This window comes from Chrysochloris asiatica, unplaced genomic scaffold, assembly GCF_000296735.1.
Source record: "Chrysochloris asiatica unplaced genomic scaffold, ChrAsi1.0 scaffold00261, whole genome shotgun sequence".
Classification (NCBI taxonomy): domain Eukaryota; kingdom Metazoa; phylum Chordata; class Mammalia; order Afrosoricida; family Chrysochloridae; genus Chrysochloris; species Chrysochloris asiatica.
In genome coordinates this window covers 636,317-664,264 of record NW_006408779.1, presented here as the reverse complement: position 1 = coordinate 664,264, position 27,948 = coordinate 636,317, and the positions used below count along the sequence as shown (strand labels likewise).

Here is a 27,948-nt window from a genome sequence, read left to right as displayed (position 1 = left end):
CTCCACTTGACCAAGCATCATGTTCGTCTCCAGGAACTAACCCCCTAAGTCTTGCCATCCTGGCTTCTAAGGTGCGTTCTGCCTGTCTTCTTTGAAGACAGATTTGTACCTTCATCTGGAAGTCCATGGTATACGCAGGCTTCCATTGTTCTTTGGTTTTCTTTGTTCAGAGTTCAGCTTCTGAATGGCTGTGCGGCAGTTGAAAAGACCATAACTTGGTCAGGTGCACCTTGGTCCTTAAAGTGACCTCTCTGCTTTTTAAATAGGCCTTTGAAGAGGTATTTTGCGGCAGATTTGTCAAAGGCATTCACTGCGTGAATCACTGTGCTCTGGGTAGAACCTGTGCATGCATGGGTAGGTCATTTGTGAGTACAAATTCACAGGCATGCTGAATTGCTCCACTCTATAGAGTCTGTGTGGCTAGGGCAGCCCTCAATGTTAATGTGGGAAGGACTCAGCCTGCCACGCTCAGCGGCTCTGCGACAGCCCCTTGTGTGTCTTCAGGGAGTGACTCTTCCAGTAGACGGTGCCCTCATCCATACAGAGCCATGTTGTCCAGGGACATACGCCTTCACTGGGGGCAGACCCACCCCACAGCAGGGAGACGCAGCTGCATAAAGGCTTGTCCCTCGTTGCCATCGGGAACATCACTGTAGGGCCAATCAATCCTGGTCCTCTATGGCCAAGCCCATTGTTATGGCTTCATGGCAGCCTGACCTCTCCCCAGGCCGGATCCTGCTCCCCTAGTCTCCCTGTATCCCAGCAGCAGTTCCCCTTCTTGGGAACTCTGACCCCCGACACGAACTGCAGAATCGCCCTGAGCAGGCTGTGCTGGGATGCTAACAGAGAGCAGTCCACCTGGGTGACCTCCCGGGTGCTCCGTGTCTGAAGCCCCAACGCTGCCTTAAGCCTCAAAGGCAACTTGATGGACTCCTGGAATGGAATGATCCACTGAGAGCTTCAGGTGTGGCTGGATTTAGGGGTCCCACCGATGACAAGCGTCATTCCTCCTCCCTCCACTTTCCAAGTCCCCTTCCCTGTGGGTGGGCTGCAGTCTCAGAAACACACCCTTACAATGGAAAGGGGGCCTTTTAAAGTTCAGATTCTAAAACCTCAGATTCACTAGAAAAATCTCTACGTAAGCTCAGAAGAAAATAAGGTTCTAGTATTCAGACTACTGCCTTCACTTATACCACGCTGGCAACCCTAAAGTGGCCATTGGAGATGTGGATAACGAGTATGGGAACGCTGACTGGCCAGATGTGAATCATTTACCTGTTCCTGGACCTGGGCAGGAGGCCATGGAAGCTTCTACACCACAAGGATAAGAGGGATGACTCCCAGATGCAAGCAGTAAGCTGAGGACACAAAAGAGGGGTGCTGCTCAGAACAATGGAAAATCCAGGGGACTGCTTCAGACATACGGGTTGGCTCTGTTCCAGTGAAGGGGCATGACCCCAGGTGAGGTGGTTCTCTGGGGCTGAGACCTGGAGGGCATCTTCCACTGGGGGGGGGGTCACCCCTTATGGATCCAGGGGTTCAGCTGCTGACCTCCTAATTTCCCCTTTCCCCATCATGGGTGGGCTTCATTGAGAAAACACTGATGTAGTAAAACCCTATAGGCTGGGATTCTGATAACCTTCAGTTCATAGAGAAAGACAAATAATTTCATTGTTGTTGTTAAGTGCCCTTGAGTCAGTTCTGATCCATAGCAACCCTGTATAGGATTTCTAAGGAGTGACTGATGAGCTTGAACCACCGACCTTGCAGTTCAAACTGCCTTTGCAGTCCAGTGCATTAACCCACAGCCCCACACAGTTCTGGGATTAAGTGCTTGGGGAAAGGAAGAAGTGTGAGGCAGGAGGGAGATAGGGAGAGAAGGAGAGAAATGGTGGAGTCAGTGGGAGGGTAAGAAGCTCAGAAGCAGGATGGAACCCAGAGCAGACATGTGCGGGAGGAAGGAGGATGCCAAGGACGCTCTTGAGTCTGGGATCCTTGGTACGAGTCGTTGCTCACCATGCTTGGCTTTTTATCTTTTGATATTTATCATCTGATCAGAGACCATGGGAAGCAGCTTTTGATTATCTCAAAAATGGGACTTAACGGTTCAAATCCGAGAGTTCTGCGGTGCCTACATATTTTACTATAGACCTTTAAGTGTGGGAGATGGTTGGAGAGGCAGATGACCTTGAGAATCCCATTGCTAAAATGCTTACTTGTCTGGGTAGTGGTATACTTCAGAGTTGTGTCCCTTAAAATGATAACGGTGAAGTCACAAAGCCTGTGAGTGAGACCTTGTTTGGAAATAGGATCTGTGAAGATACCTCAGTTAGCGTGGGGTCATACTGGGGCAGGGTGGGTAATAGGGTGTGATTTGGGGTCCGTATGTGATCAGACATCAGAGATATTTTGGGATTTGGTTCTAGACCACTGCAACAAAGAGTACTTTAGTAAAGTGAGTCACACTTTCTGTATTCCTAGCACAGAGAAGTTATGTGGACACTCTGTGGTTAGATTTGCTAAGTGTGCAATACCTCAGTGGAAAAGGGTGAAATGTTATGAGAATGTCGAACATGGAACATGGAGACACAAAGTCAACATGCACCGTTGGAAAAATGGCACAGAGAGGATTGCTGGAGGCAGGGTCGTCACAGACTTGCATTTGCAGAAGGGTAACAAACCACAGTCAAGCAAAAGGAGCTAAGTCTGTGTAAAGATCAGGAGGGCCACAGACACAGAGGAAGGAAGGCCATGTGAAGGCAGGTGCAGATATTGGAGCAGTGGGTCTTCAAAACAAGGAACTCACCTCAATGGAAACTAGCAACAGCATTGCAGTCTGAGAGCCAATGTGAATTTTAACAGGAGTTTTCTATACACTTCAGTTCACATCAAGTCATCTCCAAAAGTCATGACACCCCCGTGTGTGTCGGAGTAGAAAGGTGACCTAAAAGGGTTCTCAGGGGGTGAGTTTTCATAAGTAGATTCCACTCATGGTGCCCCCGTGTGTGTCAGAGTAGAACTGTGCTCCACAGGGTTCTCAGTGGATGATTTTTCATAAGTAAATTCCATTCATAGTGTCCCCGTGTGTGTCAGAGTAGAACTGTGCTCCACAGGATTCTCAGTGGATGATTTTTCATAAGTAGATCTCCCTCATGTTGCCCCTGTGTGTGTCAGAGTAGAACTGTGCTCTACAGGGTCCTCAGTGGGTGGTTTTTCATAAATAGATCCCACTCATGGGGCCCCATGTGTATCAGAGTAGAACTGTGCCCCACAGGGTTCTCAGTGGATGATTTTTCTTTTCTTTTTAAGTTTTTATTGTGAGGTTTACATGGGAGAACATCAGGTTTACACTCATCCTATCGTATTTCATTTCACTGCAGTTATTACAGTCCCCTCCATGCATGATCATATAACCCCAAAAGGTACATCACACAGGCCCACCTTCCCACCCCCTGGGCCACCAGCACACAGCCCTTCTCCCGCCCTGAGTCCAGTGTCCCCAGCCACTCTTTATCTGTCCACATCATCTGCTCTGTCTCCATCCCTGGTGTCACTGCCTCTCTGGGTAGGGTCCCACTCTCCGTTCTTCTCACTTGATGGTCCCAGTGACCTCCACTCCTGGGCTGCAAAATCAATCATTCTCCTCCTTTTGTCAAAAAAAATCTACCTCCATATTTTCTAGCCTCACAGTCAGTCGTGATGGTAATTATTCACTACTATACCACAAGAGTCTTATCCCCATTTCCTTTCACCAGCCCAGTCCCAACAGATTGGAAATCATTCAGTGTTGAGTCTACCTTCCCCCATCCCATCTGCAACTAGGCTTCATCTTGAAAGCTTGTAAGCCAGTCACTTCTTGCTTTTATAGGGCCCCCATTTTGGGTAGCCTATGTCTATTTTGCCCACCTCTGTCAACCCTGTGTGTGTACTGAGGTGGGGGAGTGATCCTTGCTGTAAAGATTTGTTCCATTTTTGAGATACTATGTCCATAAGTATAAGTAAAGTTCATTAAATTGTAGCAGGTTACTGTTTTTTTAAATTTTTACCCCTCTTCTGTCTTCTTCTAGTCTAGTTCTGATCATCCAGCCATCGAAGCCAGGTCAAGTGGGGACTATCTGCAAGTATGGGTGTTCTTGTGCATCTCCCCTCACTTCATATCAGCTGGGCGCTTCACTCTCTCTGCTCTAGTCCTCTGTGGCCATGTCACTGCCTCTGGGCCCAGGAGTCCCCGGGTCTTGCTGTACTGCTGGCCATCCAGGTCTCTACCCAGGTTCATGGGGCTCTATTGAATGTGGTCGGGCTTAGCTCACCACTTCATTGCTGTTTCCCAACCCCCTTCCCTTATCTTCCCTTTCCAGCATGGTGGTCACCATCCAGACCACATGCCTGCTCGTGTATTCCCCTGGAGTCTCAGTCTTAGAAGGGGGTTTGCTCTGAGGGGTCCCGACCACTTGCCTTGACGGCTCTTGGGCAAATAGCTTACTTGTTTTTGTAGTAATCAATCAGACTGCCGTTATTGTTTCAGATCTTTCCTGCCGGTCTTTTTCACGAAGTATCCTCTGTTTTTCTAGCCGTTCCAGGCTGCTCTACTCGTCCTTTCCAGTAGAAATTTCCTACCTCAGTCGGTTCTGGATGGGGTTCTGGATTCCACCTGTGGTCTTGTGCAATGTAAAGGCTCCACAGGAAGCCTCTTCTACTGGGCAACTTCTAGCCCCCTTTAAGGTATTCCAATCAGTTATAGGCTGAAGACGGATTTATAAGCTTTCTGTGGTGATGATTCTGGCTATTCCTTTCTACCCACTCCTCAAGTGTCTATTTTACATTGGTAGGCAAGGGAAACCAAGATTCAAAAGACAGACAAGCATCTTAACACTATTCCCCTCTTTTACCCTTTCAAACCATGGCTCAATCCCTGTGTCCCGAAGCCCTGTTATTCCAAGGTTGTGCATACATCATCATTTACCTCTGTCCTACTTAGCCCATGCAGACCTAACTGTTCTCCCATCTGCCCTGTTCTTCTATTCCCCTCCCCCTTCTTATGTATTGTCCCCACCCCCTGCACCCAAGCTCACCTGTGTCTATTCCTTACCCTGTGCTCTGTCTTCCCCTCCCTCCCTCCCCTCCTCTCATCCATATACCCTGGTGAACAGCAAATATATATAATATATCATTTTTCTCCCCTGTTAGTGTGGGTTCTTTTTCTTACTCTATGCATTATTTCTCGTTTTGTGACTGACTAATTTTACTCAGCATAATGTCCTCAAGGTTCATCCATGTTATGCGGTGGCTTGCAGCTTCCTTGTTGTTCTTCAGGGTAGCATAGTATTCCATTATGTGCATGTACCACAGTTTGTTTATCCATTCTTCAGTTGATGGACATTTAGGCTGTCTCCATCTTTTTGCTATTGTAAATAGTGCTGCTATGAACATTGGTGTGCATATACCTACTTGTGTTATGGCTCGTATTTTTTGTGGGTAAATACCAAATAGAGAGATTACTGGATCATAAGGTATTTCTATTGCCAACCTTCTGAGAAAGTGCCATATTGCTTTCCAGAGAGGTTGGACCATTTTGTAATCTCACCAGCAATGCAGGAGCATCCCACTCTCTCCACATCCTCACCAGTACTTACTGTCCTCTACTCTTTTGATCTTTGCTGCGTTTGCTGATGTGAGATGATATCTCATTGTAATTTTGATTTGCATCTCTCTAATGGTTAATGATCATGAACATTTCTTCATATGTTTGTTGGCTGCCTAGATCTCTTCCTTGGTGAAGTGTCCCGTGTCCTGTGCCCATTTTTAAAATTGGATTATTTGTCTTTTTCTTGTAGAGGTGTTGTAGTTTCCTATATATTTTAGAAATAAGTCCCTCGTCTGACATGTTGTTGCAAAAGATTTTTCCCCATTCTGTGGGTTCTCTTTTTACTCTGCTGGTGAAGTCTGTTGATGCACGTACGTTTTTAATTTTTAGTATGTTCAGATCATCTATTTTGTCTACTTTTGTTTGTGTAGCTTTAGAAATGTTTGGTAGTCTCTGTATTCCCTGTATTAGAGCCTTCACATTTGTCTCTATTTTTTCATTGATGATCTTCATAATTTTGGGATTCACATTTAGGTCTTTAATCCACGTTGAGTCGGTTTTTGTATAGGGCGTGAGGTAAAGGTCTTGTTTCAATCTTTTACATACCAGCACCAACTGTTAAAGAGACTATCTCCTCCCCATGCAATATGCCTAGGCACTTTGTCGAAAATCCGTTGGCTGTATGTGGATGGGTTCATTTCTGGATTCTCAGTTCTGTTCCATTGATCAATGTATCTTTCATTGTACCAGTATCAGGCTGTTTTGACCACTGTAGCCATGTAAATTTTGAAATCAGGGAGTGAGAGGCCTCCAACCTTTTTCTTTTTCTTAAGCAGTGCTTTGCTTATCCTGGGTCTCCTTCCTTTCCATAAAAAGTTTATAATTGCCTTTTCCATTTCTTAGAAGAATGTTGTTGGAATCTGGATTGGGATTGCATTATATGTGTAAATTGCTTTGGACAGTATTGACATTTTCACGATGTTGAGTCTTCCTATCAGGAACATGGTATGTTCTTCCGTTTCTATAAATCTCTTTTGGTTTCTTATAGTAGTATTTTGTAATTTTCTTTGTATAAGTCCTTTGTTTCTCTGGTTATGGTTATTCCTAAATATTTCATCCTTTGGGCACCTATTATAAATGGTATTTCTTTCCTAATGTCTTTTTCAGCACTGTCATTGTTGTGATAGAGGACTCCAGCTGATTTTTGAATGTTGATCTTATACCCTGCCACTTTGCTGAATCCTCCAATGAGGTCTAGGAGCTTTTTTTTTACTGAGTCTTTGGGTTTTTCTATGTATAGGATCATATCATCTGCAAATAGAGAGAGTGTTATTTCCTCTTGGCCAATTTGGATGTCTTTAATTTCCCTATCTTGCCGTATAGCTCTGGCTGATACTTCCAAATCAATGTTGAAAAGGAGTGGTGACAAAGGGCATCCTTTGCCTGGTTCCCATTCGCAGAGGGAGGGCTTTAAGTTTCTCTCCATTGAGAGTGATGTAGGCTGTTGGTTTTGTATATATGCTCTTGATTATGTTGAGGAATTTCCCTTCAATTCCTACTTTGTTGAGTGTTTTTATCAGGAATGGATGTTGGATTTTGTCAAATGCCTTTGCTGCATCAATCGATATGATCATGTGGTTCTTTTCCTTTTTCTTATTTATGCAGTAGATTACATTGATTGTTTTTCTAATGTTGAACCATCCTTGCAGCCCTTTTATGAAACCCACTTAGTCATGTGTTATTTTTTGATGTGCTGCTGGATTCTGTTGGCTAGGATTTTGTTGAGAATTTTTACGTCTGTGTTCATGAGGGATATTGACCTGTAGTTTTCTTTCTTAGTGATGTCCTTCCCTGGTTTTGGGATGAGGGTTATGCTGGCTTCATAGAAAGTATTAGGAAGTTTTCCGTCCTCTTCTATATTCTGGAATAATTTGAGTAGAATTGTTAACAGCTTTTCCCTGAATGTTTGCTAGTACTCACCAGTGAAGCCTTCTGGGCCTGGACTTATTTTAGTTGGGAGTTTTCTGATGACCTGATCATTTTCTTCTTTTGTTATTTGTTGTTGTTGTTAAGTGCCGTCGAGTCGGTTCTGACCCATAGAGACCCTGTACAGGGTTTCTGAGGCTGTAAATCCTTACGGGAGTAGAAAGCCTCATCTTTCTCCCACGGAGCGGCTGGTAGTTTCGAACCGCTGACCTTAAGGTTCGCAGCCCGATTCGTAACCACTACGCTACCAGAGCTCCTTTCTTTTGTTATGGGTCTGTTCAAGTTTTCTATTTCACTTTGTGTAAGTTTTGTTAGGTTGTGTTTTTCTAAAAATGCATCCATCTCTTCTAAGTTTTCAAATTTGTTGGAGTACAACTCTTGATAGTATTCTGTTAGTATCCTTTTCAGTTCATTTGGTTCTGTTGTGACTTTGCCTGTGTGTTTTCTAATGCTAGTTATTTGTGTCATCTCCCTGTTTTCTTTTGTTAAGTTTGCCAATGGTTTGTCAATTTTATTAATCCTTTCAAAGAGCCAGCTTCTTGTCCTGTTGATTCTTTCTATAGTTTTTCTGTTTTCTAGCTCATTTATTATTTCTTTTATTTTGGTGACTGTAGGTTCCCTCTGTTGGTCAGTCTCTAATTGTTGGAGATGCTGCATTTTGGTTATTTCTTCTTTTTGAATGTTTGCATTTATCACAATAAATTATCTCTAAGCACTGCTTTCACCATGTCACAAAGATTTTGGTATGCTGTGTTTTTATTCTCGTTTGTTTCTAGGAAGTTTATGAATTCACATTTCATTTCTGCTTTTACCTACTCGCTTTTCACCAGGGTGTTGTTCAGTTTCCATTTATTCGACTTTATTTCTTTAGTCGTCTTGTTGTTGATTTCTAGTTTTATAGCATTGTGGTCTGAAAAGATGCTCTGTAGTATTTTGATATTTATAAATTTATGGAGGCTTGCTTTGTAACCTAACACATGGTCAATTCTGGAGAATGTTCCTTGTGCACTGCAGAAAAATGTATACTGTGTTATTGTTGGGTTGACTGCTCTGTACACGTCTATGAGGTCAAGTTGGTTGATTGTGCTGTTTAGTTCTTCTGTAACTCTGTGAAGTTTCTTTCTGGTTGTTCTGTCCCTTTTCGAAAGTGGTGTATTAAAATCTCCCACTATAATTGTCGATTTGTCTCTTTCTTCAATTCTAGTAACGTTTGCTTCATATATCTTGGTGCTTTTTCAAAGGGAGCATAGATATTTATTATGGTTATGTCGTCTTGCTCCGCTGACCCTTTGATCATGAGATAGTGTCCTTCTTTATCTCTTATGCTGGTTTTTGTCTTAAAGTTGACTTTGTCAGAGATTAGAATTGCCACTCCTGCTTGTTTAGTGTTGCAGTTAACTTGGTCTGTTTTTCTGTCCTTTAAGTTTTAGTCTGTTTTTGTCTTTGTGTGTAATGTTTGTCTCCTGCAGGCAGCATATTGAAGGGTCTTGTTTTCTTATACAGTCTGCTTCTCTTTGTCTCTTCACTGGGTGCATTCAATCCAACGACTTGGTGGTTTGAAGTAGCCCGATGCTTAACCTACTGTGCCAACAGGACTTGTCTGCCCTCCTGTGACAGTTCCTAACTTCCATTCTGTTGCGTGAGAGAACATCGATCTCACTCAGCTCAGATTCCTCTGAACACTCCACCCGCAGTCCTGGATTCCAGCTCTTCTGTGGAAATCTGTCTACGTCCTGAGTGGATTCTCTTGTTAAGGATTTGAGGGGAGAAAGGGGCAGGTCTGGAACTGGCTGTCTTTCAGCTAGTGGTCATCTGCCTGTGGGCCTCTTAATGCATGCCAGGCATCCTTCCCAGCAGCAGACAGTGCACTCCACATTCTGCAGCCTGCGCGTGCCCCCACACTGCTTTTGGACTCTGCAGGTGTCGTTGCTGTTGTTCAGTGCCATCAAGTCAGTTCCAACTCATAGCATCCCTATGTAGTGCTTTCAGAGAGCAGCTAGGGAGTTTCAACTGCTGACCTTGCAATTCAAACCAACTGTGGTCCTGTGTTTATCCTACACCAGCACACCAGGACTCCAGGTGTGTTGTTCTGAAGTGCTGTCGAGTCGGTTCTGACCCACAGCAATCCTGTATAGAGTTTCTGAGGAGCAGCTGGTGAGCTTAAACTGCCCACGATGCAGTTCAAAAGGCATTAACCACAGCGCCACATGCTTAATATACTCAACCGCTCACCAGACAGCTGAATCCCAGTTCACCAAGAGGTACCTCAGAAGAAAGGCGTGGCAATCTGTTTCTGAAAAATCATCCATTGAAACCCCCATGGGTCCTAGTTCTCCTGTGACATACATGGGTTCACCAGCAGTCATAATCAACTGCACAGGCTTGATAGGAATACATTGTACAACTTCCTCATTTCACAGGTAATGCAGTTTTTGCAAAGGGAAGGTTTGGGTTTGGGGTTCTAGTTTAAGCTTCTTTGGGGTCTAAAATTTGCACAGGAGTCCTAGTGGCACAGTAGGTTAAACATTTGACTGTCAATCACAAACTCATGGGTTCTAATCTGCCAGCCGCTCGACAGGACCAAGATGAGGTAGTCGGCTTCTGTACCGATGTACAGCCCAGAAAACCCTCTGGGATGGTTCTGCTCGGTTGTTCAAGGTCGATTTGAGTCGGCAGTGAGCTTACTTCTCAAGTCTGTACTTACAGGAGACTTTACTCAGTTCTTTGTAGCCTCAGCACACTGCACAGTCATGCCCCGTGGGAAGGATGTGGGTCCCCATCTCCTTGGCCTCCACTCCCTCCTGCCCTTCAGCACCCTTGACACCCTCCCATGAGATGTATCCTGTCCTTTGTTGGAGGGCCACCATCCCCACTCATCCTTTGATTTTCCTGAACCCATCTCCCCCACTGCCACCTCTCGGTTCCATGCTTGTGGCCCCTCCAAGTCTCTTGTTCCTCCCCTGAGGGCTAGCTTGTGAAGGTCAGCATAGACAGCAGATGCCCCCCCACCACAGCAGCCTGTGTCCCAGACAGGTCAGGGCTGTGGTGGGACGCAGGAAAACAGAGGCCTCTGAGCCTGCTGATAGTTCTCCAGGTGTCTGCAGGCTGTAGTGTCCTTGCTCACACCTTGTGGCTTCCAGCAAGTCGAGGCTCTCACCTGACACCTGTCAGGCAGGATCTTCAGATCCAACTGAAGTGGGGGCCGAACGTAGACAGGATTATCCTCCAGATTGTCGTTAATGCCATCAAGTCGGTTCCAACTCACTGCCACTCTGTGTAGGGTTTCCGAGGAGCGGCTGCTAAGTTTGAAGCGTCAGCCTGCAATTAGCAGTCCAGTGCTGATCCTACAGAGGGCTGCCACCAAAAAGCAGGCTAACGCTAGTAAGCGCATGACTTAGTCACATAAGTCACAGAGATCTTGGTGTTTTCTAGTGCATATAAGGAGTGTTGGTGTGGTGTTGTAGGATAAGCACTAGACTGCTAACCAGTAGGTTGGCAGGTCAAACATACCCGCTGTTCCTCAGAAACCCTCTACAGGGGCGCTGTGACTCAGAACAGACGTGAGTGCACTTAACACCACCAGCAAAACATGACAAGGTTCTCTGTCCACGCTGCTGGTGTCCATTAAGTGTGCGGTGGTGGTTTGCCACGGAATCAGTGCCCATTCATAACGACCCTGCATAAAGGGCTGCCGAGCTTGTAAATCTTTATAGGAGCAGAAAGCCTTGTCTTTTTCCCGCATAACAGCTGGTAGTTTAGAAGGAGGTTAGCAGCCCGCCTTGTAACCAGTATGCTATCAGAGCTCCTCATTAAGTGTGTAGGAGTTTGAAATAGTCTGCGAATTACCAAAATGAGATATTGTTATTAGATGCCATCCAGTCAGTTTTTATTCAAAGCCACTGTAGGCACAGCAGAACAAAGCCTTCCCGGCCCTGCCCCCATCTCACACTTTTACATTGGAGGCCGTTGTTGCTGTCACCTGTCAGTCCAGCATGTTGTGGGTCTTTCTCTTTTTTGCTGACCCTCCAGTTGTCCAAGCATAATGTCCTTCTCCAGGGACTGTTCGTTCCTGATCATATATTCAAAGTTGTTGTTGTTGTTAAGTGCTGTCGAGTCAATTCCGACCCATAGCGACCCTGTATAGGGTTTCTGAGGAGAAGCTGGTGAGCTTGAACCACCGACCTTGCAGTTCAAATGGCTTTGCAGTCTGGCGCATTAACCCACAGCACCATACCAGGACTCAGGAGAGATGAAATCTCCCCATCCTGACTTCAGACGAGCATTCTGGCTGTACTTCTTCCAAGACAGATTTGTTTGTTCTTCTGGCAGTCCATAGTACTTTCTAGATTCTTCAGTAACACTATTCACATTCATCAATTCTTCTACAGTCTTCATTATTCGTTGTCCAGCGTTCACATCTATAGGTGTGTGTTAAGTGCCGTCGAATCGATTCGACCCATAGCAACCCTGTATAGGGTTTCCAAGGAGCAGCTGGTGAGCTTGAACCATCGACCTTGCAGTTCAAATGGCTTTGCAGTCTGGCGCATTAACCCACAGCGCCACACCAGGACTCCACATCATAGGTTGTTGTTGTTATGTGCTGTGGAGTCACTTCTGACTCATTGCGAGCCTGTACAGGGTTTCCGAGTCTGTAAATCTATGGGAGCAGAAAGCTTCATCTTTCTCCCATGGAACCACTGGTAGTTTTGAACTGCTGACCTTGATATTTACAGCCTGATTCATAACCACTACTCTACCAGAGCTCTATAGGAGGGGATAGTAAATACCATGGGTGGGTCAGGAATGTCTTAGTCTTCAAACTAACATCTTTGTGTTTGAACACTTTAAAAGGGTTTTTGTTTTTGTTCAGCTGTAATAAATGCATTGTTTAGTTTCTTGACTTTTTCGTCCATGAGCATTGATTGTGTTTCCAAGCAAGTTGAAGTCTTTGACATCTTCAGTCTTCTCTCCATTTATCATGATGTTATTTATTGGTCCAGTAATGGAGATGTTTGTGTTTTTACATTGATGTGTAATCCATGCTGAAAGCTGTAGTGTTTGATCTCCATCTCTCGGCATTTCCAGCCCTTTTTGCTCTTAGCAAGCAAGGTATTGTCATCTTCCGTGTCTCAGGTTATTAATGAGTTTTCCTCCAATCCTGATGCCACAGCTTCTTGGACTATGTGCTCAGCATACAGATTGAATTAGTATAGTAGTAAAAGGGTACAACCTTGACACAAACAGGTCCTGATTTTAAACTGTTAATTATCCCCTTGTTTTTTTCTAACGACTGGCTCTTCATCTCTGTTTGGATTCCTCGTGGGCACAATTAAGTGTCCTGGCATACCTCTTCTACACAATGGTATCCAAAGTTTGTTAGGACCTACACAGTCCAAAGCCTTTGCATAATCAATAAAGTATAGGTAAACACCTTTCAGCCAAGATCCATCTGATGTTAGAGATGAGATCTCTCTTTTTATGTCCTGTTCTGAATCCATCTTGAATTTCTGGCAGCTTTCTGCCAATGTACTACTGCAATTGTTTTTTAATTATCTTCAGCAAAATTGTGTTAGCATGTGATATTAATGATATTGTTTGTTCCATTGGAACACTTTTTTTTTGAATGGGCACAAATCTGGATATCTGCCTATCTGTGGTGATACAGAGACACAAATTAAACACACGCTGTTGGGAAAATGGTGTGGATAGGCTAGCTGCATGTGGGGTTGCCACAGACCATCAGTTTGTAAATAACGCAGTATCCTGAAATGCTATTCAGCGAAGCATACTGAAGCAGGGTCTGTGTGTTTGATGTGAAATTGATACCAGATCGGTGCTGACTGATTTGTTTCTGTGCTAAATACGCTCATTGGTGTTATGTGCCGTGGAGTCAGTTCTGACTCATAGCAAGCCCTGTACAGGGTTTCCGAGGCTGTAAATCTTTACGGGAGCAGAAAGCCTCATCTTTCTCCCGCAAAACAGCTGGTCGTTTCAAATTGTGACCTTGCGGTTCTCAGCCTGATTCATAACCACTACGCTACCAGAGCTCCTTAAATACACCCATAGTCTCTGCTAAATTTTCTGTACTTGTTAAAACGCTGCTAAACCTACTGAACTTGTTGAAACCACACAGGCTGTGGCACCATTTTGTGCCGAGCCACACAATGAGAAAAGGCTTGTGCTTAAATCCCCACTCCATTGAGTTGAGTATGATGCCTAGTGACCCTGCGTTGCATTTCCTGAAAGGAAACCCTTATGAGGAGACCAAGTGCCTCATGTTTCTCCCAAGGAGAGACTGGTGGATTTGAACTGCTGACCCTGTGGTTCTTAGTCCAGTGATGACCCACAGAGCCACCCTCATGCATGTATAGCAGATGCTCTACCACTGAGCTCCGTCCCCTTTGTGTGGAGAAAATGACTGAGGAAAGAAAAAGAAACCTAAGTTAGCATTTCAGTGGCGCTTCATGGTGAATACAGACACCATGGGCTCTGTGCTGACTTACGCACCACTGACCGACTTGGCACTCTTCAGTTTGGGGCATTTTATTTTCATTCCAGTGACTCTTTCATGCCCAAAGCCTCTGATTCTGCACCGTCCTCTATCCACTCAGTTCCCAGCAATGTGGTCATGTGACAGAACCTGCTTGGGAACTTGAACCCTGTAGCTGTTGGTCCATTTTTAACCCTGTGTTTGCTCCTCGGTTGAGATTCAGACCAACAGCGATTTCAAAGTAGGAGCATTGAGAACCACCCTAGTGAGAAGGTCCCAAAGCTGACTCCACATGGCATTGCTTGGTGTGGACCCAATGGGTAAGCTGATTCAGAGAATGCAGAAAGCTCCTGAATATTCCTTAAGTGACCATTTCCCCCTCTTATTACCATTTAGTTTTGTCCAACACCCAGTAGGCAGGTGACATAAACAAAAACAAAAGTAAAAAAACTGCTACTGTCAAGTTGATTCCAACTCATGGCCAGCTTGTAGGAAGGACAGAGTAGAACTACAGGGTTTTCCCGAGCTTTTATCTTTGCAGAGTCCTTGTGTGGTGCTGTGGGATAAGCACTGGACTGCTAACCACAAGACCAGCAGTTCAAACCCACCAGCCATGCCTTGGAAATTATATACAGGGTCTCTATGAGTTGGGAACGACTCCGTGGCACACAACAACAGCAACAACACAGGGTATTTGGAGTCCTGGTGTGGTTCTGAAAGGTCAGCACTGGACTGTTAACCACAAGGTCAGTAGTTCAAACCCATCAGCTGCTCCTCAGAAACCCTATACAGGGTCATTATGCATTGGAACCAATTCCACAGCAATTAATAACAACAACATATGGTATATGGTAAAGGAGCTCTGCTAGCATAGTGGTTACAAATCAGGCTACTAACCTCAGGGTCAGCAGCTCAAGACTACCAGCTGTTCCACGGGAGAAAGATGAGGCTTTCTGCTCCCGTAAAGATTTACAGCCTCGTAACCCTGTACAGGTTTGCTATGAGTCAGAACCAACTCCATGGCACATAACCACCACCAGCAGCAAAGGTCCCTAGGTCTGAAGTGTTTGGGGTGATGGAGTTTTGCAGATAAAGACAAGTACATCCACCACTTGTAGAACATGGACCCAGCCTACACTAGGTGGTTCCTTCTTTGTGTCCAGCTGTGCTCGGCCCAAAGCCCAAGAAGATTCCCCACATTGCGGAAACAGTCTCTTCTCCACTGCCGTCTGTCCCGCTATAGTCATATTAATTCATTGTTCTACTCAAGTGCCTTCTTGTGGAACAGCTACTAGATGAAGACAGGAAATAGCTTTTCCTTAGACAGCAGTTTCTAGGTGGGCACGCCCTAGCTAGCACAGGGCAGCCCAAAGCCAAATGTGGTTTCCTGTCCATCACCACTTATATCTAAAATCAAGAACTGACCATGGCTGATACCTTTCTCTTCCAGGCAGGGAGTGGCTTCATCCGAGCATGTGCAAGGAAAGACAAACAATGGGATCCATTGTAAAGAATTCTTAGACTTGTATCACATTCACCACAGAGCTGAGAAACTTGAAAATTCAAATTTGAAGCTTTCCTTACTTGGGTCTTCATCATTTAAATGATTTCACACTTCGACCGTCAGGGTTTCTTTTGTTTTTAATGCAGACAGAGGTGTTTTTGAAACATCTATAGAAAAGATGTTCTTAGATAGACATTGAAAAAGGGAGACAGAGAAACTGAAGCATTTGAATTGCTATGTTGGCGAAGAATCTTGACTCTACCTTGGGCTGCCGGAAGAATGAACAAATCTGTCTTAGAAGTAATAAGACCAAATGTTCCATAGACGTGAGAATGGGGAGATTTCATCTTGCGTACATTGGACACCTCATCAGGAAAGACCCATCACTAGGAGATGACCTTGTGCTTGGTAAGGTAGAGAGAAGGTCAGCAGAAGTGAGGCACACCCTCCCTGTGATGGGCTGTCCATGGACGTAGGCTATACACGGGATCGCCGTAACACAGAACAGACTCTACACAAACAACAGTTGGGTAATGGCAGATTTGTAATGGACACCTAGGTGCTAAATAACCCAATTAAGCTATACTTTAAAGATTATTCAATTCAAACTATAATTTGTAAATTCATTTCAAAGACTCTTTGCTACATCTGAGCCTATTTTGTTGAGGCTTTGCCTTTTTTATGCTGACCCTCCACTTTACCATCATGATGTCCTCCTCCAGGGACTGGTCCCTCCTGAAAACTGACACGAGATAGAAAACATACACCAAAGACAGGCATCAAACCCCACCTCTAGGGATCAAATGCTCAAACCTGGAAGCATCACCTGGGACACACCACCCGCTAACAGGTTAACCGCGGGCTTTGTGCATCTGTATCCAGTGGAGGAACTGGAGGTTGCATCTCTGTGTTATTTTTGGGAGACAGATTTTAGTGTGTGGAGAAAATCAAGGGCTTCTTCCGTTGTGGTCCTATGGGTAGTGGATCTGGTTGATAGACTCTGGGCAGTAGAGTTCATTGTCTCCTTTACTACTTCCTGAAAGATTTTGGATTGGTGAGAGAGCACATAACTGACCCAGCCAAAGGCCTTTCCTATCATTTATGGTGGCTGTCCTTCAGCCCAGCTCTGCTTCCACTGTTTTCCTCATTGATTTGACAGGTCTTCAGTGCAGTGCTATGCTAGAAACACTGCCTCATCTTTGTGACGGTTTGAGGTCAGGCAGCCCTCACTTAGAGGCTACAGCAGAGCTTGTCGAAGGCAATGTACATGTGGAAGGTGACTAACAGTGATTCTGCCAAATGGCACTAGCCCAGATCATCATCCAGAGAAAGTGTAATCGTGTGAAATGAGCTTCAGAATTGTTTGTGATCAGAGATGTATGCTGTCCCTAGCTGCACCTTTCTTCTGGCCGGAGCCAACAGCATGGTTGCCTTTCTCCTCCATTGCTGGTGAAAACATCACCGCTGGCCGCTGTGTCCTTCTCTTCTGAGTTAGCTCGACCTTAGAATCCTTCTCAACAGTTCTCTCCAGGAAACCATGAGCATGCTCTAAGTGTGGCTGTTGAAGAGGAGACGCATCTTCCCGATGTTTCTGAAGCTTGCATCTACAGTACTTTCCGTCATTGAATTTAATTCTGGCCCGATGTTGTGGTATGATCTACTGGGACCAAAAATAAAGCTAAGCTCACTCTCCTTCCAAATTATCAGCCCTGAGTGGCCCCCATAGGAATTAGTTTCCATTTTAAAAACTGAAACCTGATTAAATGAAGTCACTAGTTATAACTCCCCTCTTGGTACGGAAAGGCACTGACTTGATGGTTGATTTCCATGCAGAAGCCAGCTACTTCCATTGGGAGAGGACTTCAGAGCATGTATATGCACTTCTTTAAGCTTGAGAAATGCTTCTGGTTTTCTGACTCCTTGATAAATTGAGAAACGATTGAATGGAGAAATTATTAAAGTTGTCAAAGATTTCGCTTTGCTTGGATCCATGATCAACGCTCAAATTATGTATTGCATTAGGCAAATCTGCTGTACAAAACTTCTTTAAAGTACTCAAGAGCAAACATGTCAGTTTGAGGACTAAGGTGAACCTGACACAAACCATGGTATTTTCAATCACACACAATCGTATGTGTGTGAAAGTTAGACAGTGAATAAGAATGACATAGAAGAATCAGTGCATTTGAATTACGGTGTTAGAGAAGAATACTGAAAGTACCATGGGCTGTCAGAAGAACAAACAAATCTGTGTTGGAAGAAGGACAGCCAGAATGCTCCTTAGAATCAAGGATGGCAAGACTTCATCTCTCGTAGTTCAGACATGCTTTTAGGAGGGATCATGCTTGGGAAAGTGGAGGGTCCTAGAAAAAGAGGAAGTTTTCAAGCAAGATGAACTACACAGTGGCAGCAGCATTGGGTGTGATCCTAACTACCACTGGGAAGATGGTTCGGGTCCAGGCAGTTGTTTGTTCTGTAGTGCATAAGGTCGCTATGAGTTGGAATCAGCATGGTACCTACCAATAACACCAACAACATTTGCAAACATAGAACTGCCCTGCGAGCCAGCGTTCCTGCCCTCCACGCAGGAGAAGTGAATGCAGAAACCAGTAGGCAACACTGTTCACAGCGCTCTTAGAGAGCATACAACAGCCACATCCATCAACAGGTGATGGCAGTCTACACATACAATGGTATATGACGTAGTCATAAAGAGAAATGAACTTCTCATGCGTGGATGCACATCACGCTGAGTGAAAGAAGCCAGACATACAAACAGACAAATACGTCCATGTCTTTAGCCAAACAGAACCCCCTTTTAATCTCTGAGTGACTTGGAATCCACCCCACAATCAGGAAAAAAAAAGTAGAAATCTGACTTTCCTGGGAGATCAGGGGCCGAGGAATGCTGGGGAGTTCACTGCTACGTGTCTGCCACCACATTTCCTCACATACGTGGCCTTTAGAGGCGAGCTGTGGGTGTTTTCTGTGCTGTCCCAGTTATATGATGTAAGCTAAACAGTATCACTACTAGGATTCTAGTTCATACACTCAAGGGTTTATTCCAAATAAAACATGTGTCTGTGATCAGTGGATGGTTGCAGACAAGTTCTTTCTGTAATCCGTTGTCTTAGGGTGCCTTCAAAAAAAAAGAGGTCAAACAGTGTGGCAAGACCTGGGGACTCTTAGACCCAGAATCAGCGACATAACCACAGAGGCAGAGATGATGATGTGGGGAGATGGAATGGCTGGGGACTCTAGACTCATAGAGGGAGAGGAGGCGGGCTGTGGGCTGATGACTGAGGAGCAGGCTTGCAGGTTATACCCTTTGGTTGTTTGATGATGCATGGCAGGGATTGTAATCATGGCAATGAAATGATATACAATAGGATGAATGTAAAGCTAATGTTCTCCCATGTAAACTATCACATAACTCACAATAAAATATTAAAAAAAAAAAAGAGGTAAAAACAGTGACTTGTGAGGGACCTGGCCTGCTGTGTGCCCTCGAGTTGCATCTGCCTCATTGTGACCCTGTATGGGGTTTCCAAGGAGTGACTGGTGGATCTGAACTGCTGACTTTGTGATTAGAAGTCCACTGCTTATCTTACAGCACCACACCAGAATTCCAGGACCTGCCTGTTGCTTTTATTTAGTGCCATCAAATCGGTTCTGTCTCATAGCAACCCTATATAGGGTTTCCAGGGAACAGCTAGTGTGTTTGAATTGCCGACCTGTGGTGCTCTGTCCAGTGCTGATCCTACAACTCCACTGCTAGGCCAGTTAAATTCAAGGTAGAGAGATAAGATCAGCAGGGTATGGTGGCGATTTGATATGATTCTAAAGGGGTAACTTTGATAGATTTTCTCAAGGGACTACCAGGGTGCTTTTTGTGAAGAAGCTTTAAGAAAATTGAACAGTGTTGGTGAGAAAAAGACCAGGAAAGTAGGACTGAAAAATTTGTTTCCATCTTGACAATGCACCTGCTCATTATTTGAGAGTAGCAAGGGCTGTTGTAAGAAAATGTCTTTGGAAAACTTACCCAGTCCATCCTACAACCCTGGTCGTGCCCCTTCAAACTTCATTTTGTCCCCTAAACTCAAAGAACATTGAAAAGGAACGCAATTTGAGACCTTCATGGATGTCTAAAACGTCATCTTGATGCGGTATAAATCAAAGAGCACAGAATTCCTTGAGGTAGGCTTAGACCTAGGAGGAGGATATGTTGAGACACAATAGCTTTACACGTTCATGTTTACATTTTTTTTAAAGTTTTTATTGTGAATTATGTGATAGTTTACATGGGAGAACATTAGTTTTACATTCATCCTATCATATATTGTTTCATTGCCATGATTACAATCCCCTCCAAGCATCATCAAACAACCAAAGGGTATACCCTGCAAGCCTGCCGCCCGGTCATCAACACACAGCCCCTCTCCCTCTCTGGGCCTAGAGTCCCCAGCCATTCCATCTCTCCACGTGATCGTCTCTGCCTCCATCTCTGACACCACTGTTTCTCTGGGTAGGGTCCTGCACTCCGCCCTTCTCCCTTGATGGTCCCAGGGACCTCCACTCCTGGGCTGCAAAGTCAGCCACTCCCCTCCTTTTGCTACAAAATGTCTACCTGTAAATTTCCAACCCTCGCAGTCAGTCCTGATAGCAATGATTCACGATTGTACCATAAGAGTCCTATCCCCATCTCCTTTCATCAGTCCCGCCCAGACAGATTGGATACTACTCAGTAGAGATTCTACCTTCATCTGTGCCCTCTGGATCTAGGCTCCCTCTTTAAAGTTTGTAATCCAGTCACTTCTTTCCTTTGTAGCTCCCCATTTTGGGTAGCCAATGTCCAAGTTGCCCATCCATGTCTACTCTGTGTATGGAAGAGGTGGGAATGATCCTCGCTGTAAAGATTTGTTCCCTCTTTTGAGTTACTGTATCCTTAAGTGTAGATGAAGTTCATTAAATTGTATCAGATTACTCGTTTTTTCCTCTTCTTTCTTCTTCTAGTTGAGCTCTGATCATCCAGCCATTGAAGCCAGGTCAAGTGGGTATTATCTGCAAGTGTGGGTGTCCTTATGCATATGCCCTCTCTTCTTATCAGCTGGATGTTTCACTCTCCACTCTAGTCCTCTATGGCCATGTCACTGTCTCTGGACCCAGGATTCTTCAGGTCTTTTCATACTGCTGGCCAACCAGGTCTCCACCAGGGTTCACAGGAGTCTATTAAATGTGGTTGGACTTAGCTCACAGCTTCATTGCTGTTTCCCCCTCACTTCCCCTTCTCAGTGACCAACGTGGTCACTAGTCAGAACGCATACCTGCTTGTGTATTCCCCTTGAGTCTTAGTCTTGGAAGGGGGTTTGCCCTGAGGGGACCCGACCACTTGCCTTCATGTCTTCTAGGCAAGCAACTTGCTTGTTCTTGGAGTTCATGTTTACATTTTGATGTTTGATTTTTGTAACACTACCTTCTGGCTGACCCTTGTATAGAGGATCAAGATGGTGGCTGTGGTTTCAAAAGAAAGACCTTCCTTCACAACCTACATTGTACCGCGATGACTACTGAGGAAAAGCCCCAGAAGTTCATGCTGCCTGGTACGAGTAGCACCGACTTCCATGTATCTGTTGTGTCTTTAGTTGTTTGTGGTTTGTTATGATACTTAATAGTCCATGTTAGAGCCATCGTCTCAAGGGTTCCACCAGTCTCTGTCAGAACAGTAAGCCTGGTCTTTGGGTGACTCTGCATTTTGTTCGACCTTTTTCCGCCACTCTATCCAGGACCTTCTGTTGTGATCTTCATAGCAGTCAGTAAATGGTAGCTGAAAACCATGCACTTCTCCTGGTCTCAGAGCTGTGGGGCTGAAGGTTGTGGTGCAGTAGTCCTTTGGACTGTTTGTTTCTTTGAATCTTTGATTTTCTTCACTCTTCTTTGCTTCAGACAGTGAGACTCAGAGGTCCATTCTTGAAGACAGAGACTCCAGCAACTAGTTTCTTCTCTGTCTTCAGAGTTCCATGTTGGGGAAATAGTGTGAGATTTGGAGCTAAAGCAATAACCCTAGCTGACCCTAAACACTCCGCCAGTGTGACCCTGGGCAACTCACCTCATCTTCCTCATCCTCAGTCCTGTCCTCTGTTAAGTGGGGATAATGACTCATGTGATTCTGTGACTGAGCGTAAAGATGAGATGTAAGATACTGACGTGTACGATATCAACAGCTAAGATATCAGATAACCTCCTCTGCTTTTGAATAGCTGTCCCTTTTCTTGGCAACACCTCAAAATCTGCACACCACCAACTGCACTGGTTCTGCCGATGCCCCCACTCCACCAACCCTCCCTCAGTTATACTGAGAGATTCAGGAGACTTGATTTTGCTTCATAATAAACATCAAGTGCCAGTGTACTCAGAGACTCATGTAAACATGCGTGCTCTGGCTGGAGGTGTAGTCAAGTATCTAACCCCAGTGAGAACTCATTTTGTTGAGTACCTATTGAGATTTGCATTCAACAAATCTGCTATAAAACATCTCTCTTAAGTGTCCAAGAGCAGGGCTGTCACTTTAAGGCCTAAGGCACACCTGAGCCACGCCATAGTATTTTCAGTTGCCTCATATGCATGTGAAAGTTGGACAGTGAGTAAGGAAGGCAGGAAAAGAATCGCTGCATTTGAGTGATGGTGTTCGAGGAGAATATTGAAAGTGCCGTGGACTTCCAGAAGAACTACAGCCAGAATGGTCCTTAGAGACCAGGATGGTGAGACTCTGTCTCATATTCATTAGACATTTTATCAGACACGTTTACCATGTTACGGAATGAACCTCTTTTCTACCTTGACATTTCTATTACATGGCCCTTGTGTCAAAAGAGACCTTCAGTTGCAAAGAAAGGGAGCAACTCTGGCAGAAAAATCTACCAGTCACTCTGTAGGATAAAGATGAGGCTTTCTGCTCCCATACAGATTTCCAGCCTTGCAAATTCTATACAGGGTCACTTTGTCGGAACCGACGCCAGAGCACACAACCACCGCCAATAAGTACTGAGAAGAAACATATGCTGACATTGGCAGAGAGGATAAGAGGATCTTGTAAATTCCTGGCCAGCTTAAATACGCCTAATATTGAATTTCTATGACTTTTCTGTGGAGGAATGATGACTCCTTTTTGTGCACCTGTGTGCACATCTAAACCTACGTAAAAGCATTCACCATATTGTGGGACCATCTGTCTCCCAGGATGAATAGAACCTAACCTCCCCAAGGTTGTGGCAAGACTTTCTTATTCATTTTGTACTTATCAAAGCACTTGGCAAGCAATAAATAGTGGTGGAACTCAAAACCTTGTAGAATGTATATTCCTTCTCAAAAGACTGATGTTACCGGAAGGGTGCTTGATGAATAGGGGTTTTTTATTTAACACTCTCTAATAAACAGTACCAATCTTGCTCTTGTGGGGATGGGGGGTGGTGGGCCTTTTTCCTTCCAAAATTTATAACATCACTTGTGGGCCATACAAAATTTTCAGCTTAAAAATTAGCCTGCTGTAGTTTTTCAAACATTTAATTAACTCACCCCTAAGGAGCTCTAGTAGCGTAGTGGTTACAAATCGGGCTGCGAACCGCAGGGTCAGCAGTTCGAAACTACCAGCTGTTCCGCAGGAGAAAGATGAGACTTTCTGCTCCGGTAAAGATTTACAGCCTCGGAAACCCTGTACAGGGTCACTATGAGTCGGAATCGACTCCACGGCACATAACCACAACAACAATGAGATGGCTAATGCTTCAGACTGCAGAGTTGTTTGAACTGCAAGGTCAGTAGTTCAAGCTCACCAGCTGCTCCTTGGAAACCCTATACAAGGTCACTATGGGTCAGAATCGACTCGATGGCACTTCACAACAACAACAACGAGATGGTTGGAGTCCTGGTGTGTCACTGTACATTAATTTGTTAGACTGCAAAGTTGGTGTGAACCACAAGGTCAGCGGTTCAAGCTGACCAGCCTCTCCTCGGAAACCCTATACAGGTTCACTATGGGTCAAAACCTACTCGACATCACATAACAACAACAACAATGTGATGGCTGGAACTTTGGTTACCTTGGCAGGGCCAGACCACATGATTTTGCAGCCATTATACAATCTGCAGGTTGGACGTTCCCCACCCTGCTGTAGGGCTAGGTAATCATCCCGTCTTCCCAGATGTGGCCCAAGTTTGGAACTTTCAGGCCCAAGTTTGGAACGTCACTCAGTAGAATACCTCTGTATAGACACCTTGACACTCTTGCTTTTCTTGGCGTGTCTGTAGCTACAGCCTGACCTAGTACACACATGCTTAATAGGTGGCATTTAAACTCATCAGCGAACATTAACCAATTGCTCAGGAGGGATCTTTGTGTTTGCCTAATGTTTTTTTCCTACCATTATAAGCGCATTGCATTCCCAACAACAGATGTGTTCCTCAAGAGCTGAGTATGAGCCGAGTGTTTGCAGGTGGGGATCTGTGTTAATGCATTAATGCAGCATTTTGACTGAGAGTTCTCAGTCCGCATGGCTGCGTTGTTGATGCTCCTAACATCTGTCTCACCAGTTTGGTCCTCATTGTGCTATATTGTCTCAAGGCGTTCTGCATGCATCTTAGAGGATGTGCCCAGACGACCCTAAGAGAGCTGTGTCTGATGACAGTCTCTGGTGCTTCTAGGATTCCTGATGATATCCTCATATCACTGAAACCTTGGCTGGACAGGTCTTTGCTGTCCGTCGATGGGAATTACTCCCAGGACTTGGAACCGCTTTGTCATTTGTATAGTGAGTGGGTGTCACAGTAGGTAGAGTCCTGGTATAACACTGAAGGATAATGCACTGGACCGCAAGGTCAGTCTGAACTACAAGATTGGTGGTTCAAAGCCAGCAACTGCTCCTGAGAAACCCTACCCAAAGTCATTATGAGTCAGAACCAACTCAACGGCACTTAACAGCAACAGCATGGCAGTTGGTATGCAGCAAATTCCTCCAGTAATTCTCATGGAGCAACACGTTTAGACTTATGAGGTGCACACCTTGTCCTGCTTTGTAAAGGTGTGTGTGTTTGCTCAGAAGCACACCACTTGACTTGTTTCTTATGAAGTGCCTCTGGGTGGCCTTGAACCGCCAAACTTTGGGTTAGCTGCTGAGCATGTTAATTGTTTACCTCCCCCGGGGACTCCACCATTATCTTGTGGAGTAATATGGTGGCTGGTGTTGTTGTTAAGTGCTGTGGAGTCAATTCCAAGCAATAGCAACCCTGTGTAGGGTTTCTGAGGAGCAGCTGGTGAGCTTGAACTGCCGACCTTTCAGGTCAGAGGACTTTGCAGTGTGGTGAAAGACCCCACAGCGCCACAGGTGACTGTTAGTTGCTGTCAGGTCAGATCAGACTCATGGTGACCCTGTGGATGGCAGAAGGAAAGGCTGCTGGTCCTGCTCCATCTTCACAACCTTGGCAGGACTGAGGCCGTCCTTGGAGTCACTAGGGGCTCACCTTCCAGTACTGTATCAGACAGTGGTTTGTGGGGTCCACACGTGCTCACTAGGCCTCTCTTCCGAGTCTGTCTTAGTCTGCAGGTTCAGCTGGAACCTGTCCACCATGGGTGATACGTGTATTTTTCTAAAAACGCTGGTGGCATAGCATCATCCAACAGAAAACCACCACAGTACAACACAGTGACAGGCAAGTGACCGCATGATGTAATGGGGTCTAGTGATTTATGTGGCCTACAAATCCAGTGGGCTGTTGGGACGGGGTGCAGGAAGAGAAGTACACGAGCTTCCAGGCGCTACATACACTTCTGAGCTGTGGTGTGGCGCTGGAGGAGAAATAAACTCTGGACTCATAAGTGGGCAGTCGGCAGCTCTGGGAAACCACATACAGAGTCACTACCAGTCATACCCAAGTGGATGGTGCTCAACAGCTACAACATGAGGGTCCTATCGAGAAGTCATGGCTTCTACTGTGGGCCCCCCAAAATGTAAGAGAGCTTCAAAAAGCTCTTGGGGAAATGGGATTACAAGAAAATGGAATTTTTCCATGAACTTTTTGAAGCCCTATCATACGTGTCAACTTGGCTAGGTCACAGTTCTGTAGTGATTTGGTCTGGCGTGTATATAATGATGTCATATGGTAGTTGTGTGACGATGTAATAACCCCTCATGACTTGATCTGGTGTGATTTACCCCCGTTTATGATGGGTTGTGAACTCTAACCTTTAAGTGTTTGAATTGTGGTATTGACAAAGATTATGACAGTGTCCTGGACTGAAGAAGAATGGCTGGAATTCTCCTTAGAAGCAATAATGGTGAGACTTTGTCTCTGATAGATGCTATCAGAAAGGACCAGTCCCCGGGGAAGGACTTCATGGGTGATGAGGTGGACGGTCACCAGACCCCAGGCGGCAGATGGAGTGACACAGTGACAGCAATAATGGGACCAACGTAACCGAGTTGTGAGGATGATGCAGAACCCGGCAGTGTTTGTTTCTGTGTGTAGACGGTCCTTAGGAGTCCGAACTGACTCTGTGTTAGTGAGGCAGGGTTACATCACAGTTATGTTAATGAGGCAGGAGTAGGTTTGACTTGGTATGTTAATGAAGCGGGATTACATAACTGTTGTATTAATGAGGCAGGGTTAGGTTACATTTGTTATGAAAAGAGGTAGGTTAGGTTACACTTGTGTTAATGAGGCGGGATTAGATTACCCTTTTATGTTAATGCGATGGGATTAGATTGTCCTTGTTATGTTATGAGGCAGGGTTAGGTTACATTTGTTATGTTAATGGGTGTATTAGAATGGGAAGCTATACCTTACTCAGGTCATCTCCCTGATCTGATGTAGGGGAGTGTCCTGGAGGTGTGGCCTACAACACCTTTGCTCTTACAAAGGACAAAGGAGAGAGAAGTGGGCAGGGAGACAGGGACCTCCTGCCAGCCAGAAAGAAGAGCTGGGAGCACAGTGTGTCTTCAGACCTGGATCTGTACTGAGAGCCTCCCAGACCAGGAGAAGATGGTTGTCACACTTATGGAGATTGCCAAGGGGAGGGGGCGGGGCGGGCCCATAGATGCTGAAAGGAGACAAGGACCTGTCCCCCGAGCTGATACAGAGAGAGCCATCCCCCAGAAATCTCTGCCTTGAATTTGTACTTGTAGCCTCCTAACCCATGAGCGTCCTGCTGTGGCAATGTACAATCAGCACTGGACTGCAAACCACAAGGTCAGTGGTTCACACCCACTAGCTGCTCCTTGGAAACCCTATACAGGGTCACTGAGTCGATGGCAGTTCACAGTAACAACAACAGCAAACTGAGAGAATACATTTGTTTGTTGAAGCCACTCACTTATGGCATTTCTGTGGAGACCTTCGACAGGCCCCACGTAAAGGTGCTGGTGGCCGAGGCTGGGAGCAGCTCTTGCTTTCTTGGCAGGCTCTCTTCTGCTGAGGGACTAGCGATGGCACCAGTGGAGCTCAGCTGTGGCCAACACATATACAGAGTCTCTGGTTGATGTCCCTTACTGAGCTTTCCTCTGGGAAAAGAAATGTTTTCCAGATAAAGAATATTTTTAATTATTTTGTAAAGAGCGTTTGACCAAGCTGTAGTGAGAACTGACGATGTCAGACACTTCCTAGGTTCCAGAACACATCAAACATGCCCTTGCCGTTTTTCCTGAATTGCGAGCTCCCAGCGTTTCCTTTCTCCATTTACCCACATTCCTAGAATGGCTCTCCTGTGTAGCCCTTTGTACCAAAAACGAGGTACGGTACTAAATTGAGTTTTGATGTACAGGATGATTAAGGACAGGCACGTGTCAGTTCACTAGAAACACAGTTAGATCCAGTCTCTATCCCTCGGTGATAGCCACACATTTGAGGGGTGTTGGGCGCAACAACATCTTTGTCCCAGACAAGCAGGGTTGTTTTCTGAAAGTTCCCGGGGCAAAGAGGAGTCTTTAGGATGCTATTTGAGGAGGCTAACAAGCCTGCACTGAACCGTCAGTGCTGAGACACATGGAAGAGCTAGGGTTGTTGAAAATGGAAACCAGGCTCTCTGTAGACCTCTGAACTCGAGAACTAGTGGAGGGTCATCAAGGTGCCTATAAAGTTAAGAAGGGGGTTCTTTTTCTTCTTGGCTCTATGGAGAAGATGTTGTTGTTAAGTGCCTTCGAGTCAGTTCCAACGCTTAGTGACCCTGAAGTGTTTCTGAGGAGCGGCTTATGAGCTTGAACCGCCGACCTCACAGTTCAAACTAACTTTTCAGTCCAGCACAGTAACTCTATGGGACAGTGTTCTGTCCTGACCACTGTGTGTTCTGAGTGTCTTCTAACTTGGGGCTCATCTCCCAGCACTCTATGGGACAGTGTT

The 27,948-nt window shown here is 45.2% G+C and overlaps 1 protein-coding gene and 1 pseudogene across 1 annotated transcript in view; both read left to right on the top strand.

Moving 5' to 3' along the window:
- The window catches only part of TMEM132D (transmembrane protein 132D), a 745,873-nt gene that overhangs the window by 485,959 nt on the left and 231,966 nt on the right, over positions 1 to 27,948 (top strand). The gene's annotated exons all lie outside the window — the stretch shown is intronic.
- The window catches only part of LOC102838914, a 12,151-nt pseudogene continuing 5,327 nt past the window's right edge, over positions 21,125 to 27,948 (top strand).